General features: G+C 55.1%; 1 pseudogene; it reads left to right on the forward strand.

Moving 5' to 3' along the window:
* The first annotated feature begins 1,946 nt into the window (after positions 1–1,946).
* Positions 1,947–5,658, forward strand: LOC101688393 (annotated as a pseudogene).
* The last annotated feature ends 3,993 nt before the right edge of the window (positions 5,659–9,651 follow it).

Below are 9,651 nucleotides of genomic sequence, written 5' to 3' on the forward strand. Positions count from 1 at the left end.
TGTCCAGGCACCACGGGATCTGCGAGGAGTTTTTTTCCCATTGTAGGCTTTGATCACGAGGTAGTGAGTGCCCCTTCCATGACATTCCAAGCAAGGGCCCTGGGTCAGGGGCACCCATGAGGGGCTCACCTCTGCTTTCAGTGCCAAGATTTGGGGCTGTCTGTCTGTCTTACTGGCACACAGTTTGGGGCCTGAAGGACTGAGACAGGAACTCAGTGTCAGGCTTGTGGTCTGACCCTGAGGCCTGGGGGCAACGGAGGTCGGTTTCTCTCCCACCTTCTAGACTGGGAACTTGCTGCTTAGGAAACATGTGATCCTAGGCAAGTGACTCAATCTGAGCTTCAGTTTCTTCAACTGGAAAATGAGGCTAATAGTCATAAGGTTGTTGCAGGGATTAAGTGAGGTCACTGGGGCTCCTTCAACCAGGCCAGGCACGCAGAGAGCACACAACTGGCACTGATCAGTGCACTCCTGCCTCCAAAGTGCTCCAGCCAGCCTAAAGGCATGGGGGGGGGAGGGGCTTCAGTTCCTCCTGCTCTTGTAGCTAGTGCTTTCTTGACATCTGAGACTGGGCCCCTGCTTTGCCCTCTTTCCCTGCCAGATATTGCCAAAACCTGAGGTGCCCAGAGCCTCAGGGGAGAGGTGATGGGGGGTCCTGCTCTATCCAGAGGCACCTCCCAGTAACTTCTGGGCCCCACCTTTGGGTCATGTGGTAGCTGCCTCTCTAAAAGCTCCCAGCCCAGGTCCTGTTGTGCTCCAAACGCCTCAATGGCTGGGAGTCTATCTGTGTCCACAGAGCTGTGGCCAGCAGAAAAGTGAACTCAAGAGACAGCAGGGCTGGGGACAGCTTCTCCATCTCCCGTTGGTGTCTGGTCTGTGCACTGCACCATCCTCTTCTCTCCTGCTGGACTTGCCTCGCTACCCACCTTCAGTGTCAAAGTCACCTTGTCTAGCTCAGGTAGCTCACCCCCGGGGCCTCTCTCCCACTTTCCTCCAGACAATGCCTCCCCACTGGCTGATCTGGGTGTCTGTCAACACTGATCCTAACCCTTGCCTTTACCATCTCATCCAAGCCCATGAACTGCTTTGTGACCTGGGGCAAGTCTTAGCCTCAGTTCTCGAATCTATGAAATGGGGAGCCAGCCTCCTTACTTGCTGAGGCCTCTTGTAGCAAAACAAATTTAATAACATTTCTTTTCTGATCTACCTGTATGCATCCACTGAGCAAGAGTGTAGGCAATAGGCCTGCACATCCTTGGTTGGGGATATTGTCCCACATTTCTTAAACTGAGTCTTTAAAGATCTCAAGGCTGTGTTACCTTCTTGCCACACCTGTGTTTGTCTACGTGAAGTGTCCTTGGGATGTTTGTCAAGTTTGTGGTGCTGGGGTTTCTACTCAAGGATCCTCTTCTGGATCTTTCTTTGTGGAGTTGCATTCACCAAGAGCCTGGGAGGGGCTCCCCACACCCCTAGTGTCACTGGCACACACACACGCACACACATACATATATACACATGGCAGGATTGGGCCATGGAAAGTTGAGGACTGGACCAACACCTGGAACTCCAACTTTGTCTCTAAACCTTAGTTTCTGGGTGACTTTGGACAGTGACTCTAAAATGACTCTGCTCATAGTTTCAGTTGCTAGCTGAGAAACAGGGGAGCAGGTGTGAACATGAGCTTGTGGATTTTCTGTGTGGTTTGAGGAGGAACATCAACAGAAGAGGAGTTTCCCAAGCCTGTGTGACACAGTCTGGATGGGTCCCAGGTGCCCAGCCCAGGTAGAAACACCCAGCCTGGGAAACATCCCAGCCTAGGAGCTGGCCAGATGTGGGGCTCCCCAGCTAATGGGAGCAGCACACCATGCTGGGCTCTCTGGCCTTTGATTCTTCTGTTTCTGTCCCTTGCAGGCCTCAAGCTGCTCAGAACCCCAGCTGGAGCAGCCATGACCTGCTGGACATCCCTCAAGGCATCCAGGCCACATAAACCTGCCCCCTGCAGTCCAGCGACCTGCCGCCAGCATCTAAGTACCCAGGGCCTGGTCTCCTCCGCTTGGAGTGCCCAGGAATCTGGGGCGAGCCATCTTCTCGGCACAGTACCCGGAGTCCCCACCACCCCCGGCTCCCTGCCTCCTGGCCCAGGCAGAAGCAGCCTCTACCATCACAGCCCCGGGCCTCGGAGCCTCAGACTTATGGTGAGGTGGCCAGCTGGAGTAGCTGCGGGGGGCAGTGGCAATGTGAAAACAGGCCCCTCGCAAAGCCCGATGTGCCCACGGCAGGAGACCTTGCATTAGCTAGACTGGTTCAAATTTCAGCTCTCCTGCTTAATGGCTGTGTGGCTTTGAGGAAGTCACTTAACCTCTCTGAATATCCATTCATGGTAGAAGTAATGATGGCAGCCACCTTCTTGGGGTTTTGCAAGGAGAATTTAAGACCATTTGCTAATGTGTCTAGCCTGCTTTCTCTGCAGTTTGAGGAGTGGGCAGTAAGGGCCATGAGTGTTACATACGAGCCCGCTCTGGAGATTCAGAAACATCTGGCAATGGAGACAGACCCTAGGAGGGATGTGCAGCCTGGCTGCTCATGTGGACTTCTCCCTCACCTGTCTCCTAGGTGTTTGAAGCAGAGGTCAGATGTTGCATTCCCTCTGAGGCCCTAGCTGCACCTGGCCACACAGACAGGTGCTAAATTCCAGTGTTGCCTTCACCTGGCTGTGTTGCTTCCTGTTTCTGGGTTTCTGGTGGGTGCTCAGCCACCTGCCTCTGCTTCTGGAATGGCTTACCTGGGACCTTCTTATCTGTGGCCTCATTGTCTTCTGGGCACTTGAGGACTCCCAGCCTTGTCTAATGGTGGCCTCCTGGTGTGATCGGGTGGGGATTTGGGGTGGATGGGGTCCCCAGTGGTGGAGGGGAGTATGCCCGAGTCAGCATCCTGGCCAGGCCAGTCGGCCAGGGTTCTCCCCCTCCTTCCAGCTCAGCCCTGCTGAGCCAGGCTGAGGGCCTGAGCACCTGCAGCCCTGACACTAAGGGCTAGATGGCCTCAGTGCCCACAGGGCCAGGCAGCACCATGGTCTCTGGCCTGCAGGTGCCTCGGCCTGGCACCAATAGGCTAGCCCGAAGGCTGCAGGGCCCTGGGGGAGGGGCCACTGCCGGCCCGTCTGGAGGCTGAACGTGGGCTGTGGGCCTGAGAGCCGTGTGTCCGGCTGCAGGGGTCATGCCATGGGACATGCCTGAGACAGCTTGGTGTGCGTGCGACAAGCCCACCAAGTGCTCCCCTGAATGGGCCAAGGACAGTGATTCTCTGAGTGTTCCCTACATGCTGTCATTTAGAGCTAAGAAAGGCAGTGATGGGAAAGGCCACTGGGATGGGGTCAGTCAGTAACCCCTCTGGGCACTGACCCGTGGACCCCCTCCTAGTTATGGATGGAGGCTGTGATATATGGGCGCTGAGAGTGGGTGCCGTGGGGCACAGGACTTGAGCATCAGGAGGGCATCCTTGGGGCCAGGCTCTACTCAAGGCCTGGGGAGTGAGACAGCAGTGAACCACACGGCAAACTCATGACGCTCGGGAGGCCAGTGGTCTCACAGTGGGATTGGTGGGTGAGTAAGATCCCAGGCCTGTCCTTCCGGTTACTGTTACTACAGTTACAGGGTCAGAAGTCGGTGCTTTGGGGTTACCGGGAGGACGTGGGTGAGGGGTTACAGTCTCCCATAGGTTTAGGAAACTGCTCCTGGGCACGGAGGCCAGGGACTGAGGGAGGTGAGGCAGCGGAAGGGTGTCGGAGCCGAGAGTGTGAGGGACCGTCCTGAGGAGAATTGCACAGGCTAGGAGCTGCAGCAAGTGAGCGAGGAGCCTGGACCTGAGAGCTGAGGGGTCCCGGACTCCATTCATGCAGGCCTCACAGGTGCCAGCAGAGACCGGCTTTGAGCACAGGACAGCCAGTCTTCCCCGCTGCCTCTGGACCAGGGTGGGGGCCGCCATGTGGGTCCAGGTGGATGATGACGGGGACTCAGGCCACAGCAGTGGGAGAAGAGGTAGGATCATAAATACACTTTGGAAGCAGCGCTTTTGGTAAGGGGACGCTCAGATGGGCTGAGGATGAAGCCAAGGCTTTTGGCAAGAGCTCCTGGGAGGCTTGAGGGTCTGTTTTCCAAGCCAAGAAGGAGGGTGAGGGGCTGGCTGAGGAGGGAAGATGGAGAGCTCGGTGGGCGGTGAATTGGGGTGAAGATGGCCACCAGCCACGTCTGAGGGCCCGGGGTGGGGGCAGAAGCCTCGTCTGGGATGGCCTGCTCTGCCAGCCCCTGTCTTCTCTGTTGCAGGAGCCACCCCCCATGAAGGCAGCCCAGGGGCGAGCCAGGGCCCCCCCATCCCCATGATGACCTCGGCTGGCAGGGCCAACCCCTACAGTATCGTGTCATCGAAGGAGAACGGGCTGCACCTGGTCACCATGTCAGGGGCCAATGGCTTCAGCAATGGCAAGGTGCACACACAGCGCCAGTGCCAGAACCACTTTGTCAAGAAGAACGGCCAGTGCAACATTGAGTTCACCAACATGGATGAGAAGTCGCATCACTACCTAGCCGATATGTTCACCACCTGCGTGGACATCTGCTGGCGCTACATGCTGCTCATCTTCTTGCTGGCCTTCCTCGCCTCCTGCTCCTATTTGGCGTCATCTTTTGGGTTATTGCCGTGGTGCATGGCGACCTGGAGCCAGCCGAGGGCTGTGGCCGCATGCCCTGCATGATGCAGGTGCACGGCTTCATGGCGGCCTTCCTCTAGACGCAGACCACCATCAGCTACAGGCTGTGCTGTGTGATGGAGGAGTGCCCGGTGGCTGTGTTCATAGTGGTGGTGCAGTCCATCATGGGCTGCATCAATGACTCCTTCATGATCGACGCCATCATGGCCAAGATGGCTTGGTCCAAGATGCCGGCACAGATGCTGCTGCTGTTTAGCCACAAGGTGGTGGTGGCTCCGCAGAACAGCAAGCTCTGCCTCATGTGACACGTGGGCAACCTTTGCAAGAGCTACATCGTGGAGGCGCACGTGTGGGCCCAGCTCATCAAGCCTTGGGTCACCAAGGAGGGTGAGTACATCCTGCTGGACCAGATCGACATAGATGTTGGCTTCGACAGGGGCCTCAACCGCATCTTCCTCATGTCCCCCATCACCATCCTTCATGAGATCGTCGAGGCCAGTCCTCTGTTCGGCATCAGCCAGCAGGACTTGGAGATGGAAGACTTCAAGATGGTGGTCATCCTGGAGGGCATGGTGGAGGCCACAGCCAGTGACCACACAGGCCCAAAGCTCCTACCTGGCCAACGAGATCCTGTGGGGCCACCGCTTCGAGCCTGTCCTCTTCAAGGAGAAGAACCAGTACAAGATTGACTACTCCCACTTCCATAAGACCTACGAGGTGCCCTCCACACCCTGCTGCAGCTCCGAGGACCTGGTGGAGAACAAATTCCTGCTGCCCAGTGCCAACTCCTTCTGTTATGAGAACGAGCTGGCTTTCCTGAGCCATGATGAGGAGGAGGATGAGGCAGATGGAGACCAGGATAGCCGCAGCCCCCAGGCCGGCATGACTTTGACAGACCTCAGGCCAGTGGTGGTGGCCTCGAGAAGTGGCCTTACAGATGGGAGTTAGAGATCTGAGCCACAAGGAGGGTGAACGTGGGCCAACGTGCAGCATCCACCCTGCCAGGGAGAAGCCCAGTGTCCTGCAAGGGCCCTGGGTTTGAGCAGAACGGGCCAGGTGCTCCAGTTGCAGACTCAGTAGCGTTTTAAATGTTTTATGTTTCTTCGCAGTGGCCTGGTAAGGTTGGCGGGAGAATGGACGACCAAAGTTGGCCGCTGCTGGCCTCAGAGGCCAGAGCAGGTGCAGGGAGGTAGCCTCTTGGGGTCTGGGCCAGGAACCAGGGGCTTCTGTCTGAGGCTAGAAATGCAGCCTGACCGGAGGTGGCTCAGTGGCCATCTAGCCTCTGTGGGTGAAGGCTGGCAGGCTGCAGGGCACCTCGCTGGTTTTTAACTTGGGGAGAAACACTGGTTTTGGCTTTCTCAACCGTAGCTTGAGTAAGACTGTTTACCAAATAAATAAATAAATAACACATGATTGACAAAAAAATTTTTAATTTCTGGGGATTATAAAAATGGACGGTGAGAAATCCATTAGTCTGCCAAGATGCAGGCATTAGATGGGGGTTCCATGAGGTTCCCCGAGGCTGGTCAGGCCTCTCCTCCATGAAGGCTGAGTGTGTGCCAGCCGGTGCCATCCACACGCACAAGCTCGGGGCTCATCTGTGGTTCCTTCTGCTCACAGGCAGATTAGATGATGTTTGTGATGAAAAAACCAAGACCATGTTAATGATCATAATAAAAGCTTTCCAGAGTCACAGAGGTGGGGGTAGGGGCTGGGGAAAAAAAAAAAAAACTTTTTGAGTTTGACTTTTGTACCTTAGAGGTGCATCTCAGGGCTGGGTTTGGGACCTGCCTGCCATGGAGGGTCCATTCTCCCCACCCCCACCAGATGTTCCTGTTTTACTTCTCTTCTTTTCTGCCCGATAGCCTTTACCCTTTCCACAGTGAGGGATGCTTAGAAAATGTTGGAGTAGATGGTTCCGTGGGAAGGGAGGGTGGGGTCCCAGATGCCCAGGAAGCAGATTGGCCCTACTCCCATGGAACCCCAGTGTGAGTTGTGCCTTAGAGACCCCAGGTGGACCAGCCCCAGTTGTTTCTGTTTTTCTCGGACTTGCCGGTCCTCCCAGCTGCCCCCTGATTCCACCATGAAGTCCGCACCAGCCTGTGTGTCTGCAGAGGCGGACAGCCTTGGCTGGCTCTCTGCACCTGGGGCAGCCTAGGTGAGTGTAGGGGCGTCCCAGCCAGGCTATCCCAATGAAGGGCGGAGGAATGATCTTAGAAGAGGTGTGCAGTTGTCAGCCAAGATGACCAGGAGTGGCACTTGCATACTGGCAGCCTCATCAGGAAGAAGTTTGCAGCTATTGGTTCTGCTGGCCCAAAAGCAGGCCCCTGGGCCATGGGCTGCCCAGTGTGGGCTTGTTCCTGGTAGAGAACACAGCTGGCAGGTATGGAGTGGGCCAGACCCTTCCCAGGACAGCTAAGACTTTTGTCCTCTTGAATGACCAGGCCTCTAAGGAAGTACTTAATTAGAAAGCCTGTATGTCAGATGTAGTGAAAAGAAGGGCCATCTGTACCCCAATGTGTATAGCAGCAATGGCCACGGTCGCCAAACTGTGGAAAGAACCAAGATGCCTTTCAACGGATGAATGGGTAAGGAAGATGTGGTCCATATACACTATGGAGTATTATGCCTCCATCAGAAAGGACGAATACCCAACTTTTGTAGCAACATGGACAGAACTGGAAGAGATTATGCTGAGTGAAATAAGTCAAGCAGAGAGAGTCAATTATCATATGGTTTACTTATTTGTGGAGCATAACAAATAGCATGGAGGACATGGGGAGTTAGAGAGAAGGGAGTTGGGGTAAATTAGAAGGGGAGGTGAATCATGAGAGACTATGGACTCTGAAAAACAATCTGAGGGGTTTGAAGTGGCGGGGGCTGGGAGGTCGGGGTACCAGGTGGTGGGTATTATAGAGGGCACGGATTGCATGGAGCACTGGGTGTGGTGAAAAAATAATGATACTATTTTGCTGAAAATAAATAAATGAAAAAAAATAAATAAATAAAGCCTGTATGTGTCTCCTTAGCCACCCCAACCCATGCCCTCCAAGACAGCGAGGCACCCAGGACCCTGGCCCAAGTGGGGAAACTGAGGCAGACTGCAAGATCACGAAGTGGGTGGGTGGGTCTTGGGAGGCCAGGAGAGGCCAGGGGCTGGGGTGATGGCTCTTGCCTCTCCTCTCCTCTTCTACTAATCCCCATGGCAGCTGGAAACATGGCCTGAGGTCAGAGGCTTTGGAGGGTCTGAGCATGAGCTATCGGTTTCCACCCATAGACACCCCAGGTCTGTGCCCTGAGGGATGCCTGACTCCCAGCATCCTGCCATAGCCTCAGGCCCCAGCCTCATTTCCCGCTGGGGTGCTTCAGGCTCTGGAGGTAGCTCTTTCCTCTCAGGATCTGCTGAAGGGGTCTCAGCTCCTTCCCAGCCCAGGGCCTGGCTTCCAGCCCTCAGCCTGGCTGGCTTTTCCCACTTCAGCTCTGGGGGGCAAGGGTTTATAGTAGATATGAGAAGGCTCACCTGCCCGCCCCCTCCCAGACTGTCAGGCTGAGCCAGGGAGGGATGAGGTGGCCCCAGTCACTTGGGGCCAGCAAGAGGCCTGTGTTCTGCTCTGCCTCGTGGCAGGAGAGCCTTATAGGGCAGGGTGGGCAGGCTTCCACTGCTACCATCTGGAGCAGAGCCCAGAGGCTCTGGGTCCCCCAAGACCCTTGCCATCTCAGTGGCTTGGTACACCTCCTCTCAGGCCTGTCCCCCTCCCAGGCCCACACTGGATGGTTCAGCCCCAGATCCTGTGGGAGAGCATCCATGAGCTGCTTTTCCTCTCACCAAATGCAGATGCTACATTTTCAAATTCTTCTGCCCTCTTTTTTTTCCACTTCCCTGTATTTATTTATTTATTTATTTATTTATTTATTACTTGTGCTAAAGACCAAAATAGTCTCCCTCTTTAGTGCACTTGAAATGGGAAGGTGGATGGGAGAAGCCATGTGTGTGCAGAGTAAGGATTTCATTGTCCCTGGGGAGTGTGTGCTAGATGGGGTGTGTGTGTGTGCCCATGTATGTGTGTGTGTGTGTGTGTGCATACATGTGTGCATGTACGTGTGTGTGTGGAGAGCACCAACCCTCTGAGTGTGCCACATGCCATGTGTGGTCCGTGTGCCAAGCACAGGTGAGTGGGAAGCATTTGTGCACCTGAGTGTGTGTGTTGGATGTGCGTGTGTGTGTGTGCGTGTACGTGGTGTCTGGTTTGTGTGCTGTGCAGGTGTGTATAGCCATATACTCCCATCCTTACCCTCCCAGGCACTGGGATTTCCAAGAAGTTTTTCGACAGCCAGAACCAGGAGGTGTGGAGGTTGGAGTGGGCCAAGAACGTGGCCGCTGGTGCCCTCCTCCCTGACACCCTGAGCTGCTTACGTGGGAAAAGGGCTGTTCTGGGGTGTGTGTGTGTGTGTGTGTGTGTGTGAGAGAGAGAGAGAGTGAGCACCAAGTGTGTGGCATCACATGCGCCATCATCTCATCTCTGTTGAAGCAAATGTGTGCAATTATGGCTTTGCCTGAGTGCACAAGGTGTGGGCCCACAGTTCATGGGAATGTTGTGCAGGTGTGTGCCCATGAGGATCTCCCTGTGTGTGTGAGTCTGGGCTGATGACATATACATGGTATGTACGTGTGTAGAGATACACACATGCATAGTTATCTCTCTGTGTATTTGCTGAAAGGTATGTGTGTGTGAGTATGTGTTTATATGCAGGTTTGGTGTACTGTTCGCCAGGCTATGGGGCCAGGCACACAGTGATCAGGACAGACAACAGCTGTGAACATGTGCATGACTGAACCCAGCAGTCCCACTGGCCCTGTGCTCTGATTATGTCCACACGGGAATGTGTAGAATGTGTGTGCCTCCATGATGCTTTTGTGCACGTGGACACGAAGTCCTATCTGCGTGTGT

This window comes from Mustela putorius, unplaced genomic scaffold (assembly GCF_011764305.1).
Source record: "Mustela putorius furo isolate JIRA1106 unplaced genomic scaffold, ASM1176430v1.1 tig00000731_pilon_pilon_pilon, whole genome shotgun sequence".
Taxonomy (NCBI): Eukaryota; Metazoa; Chordata; class Mammalia; order Carnivora; family Mustelidae; genus Mustela; species Mustela putorius.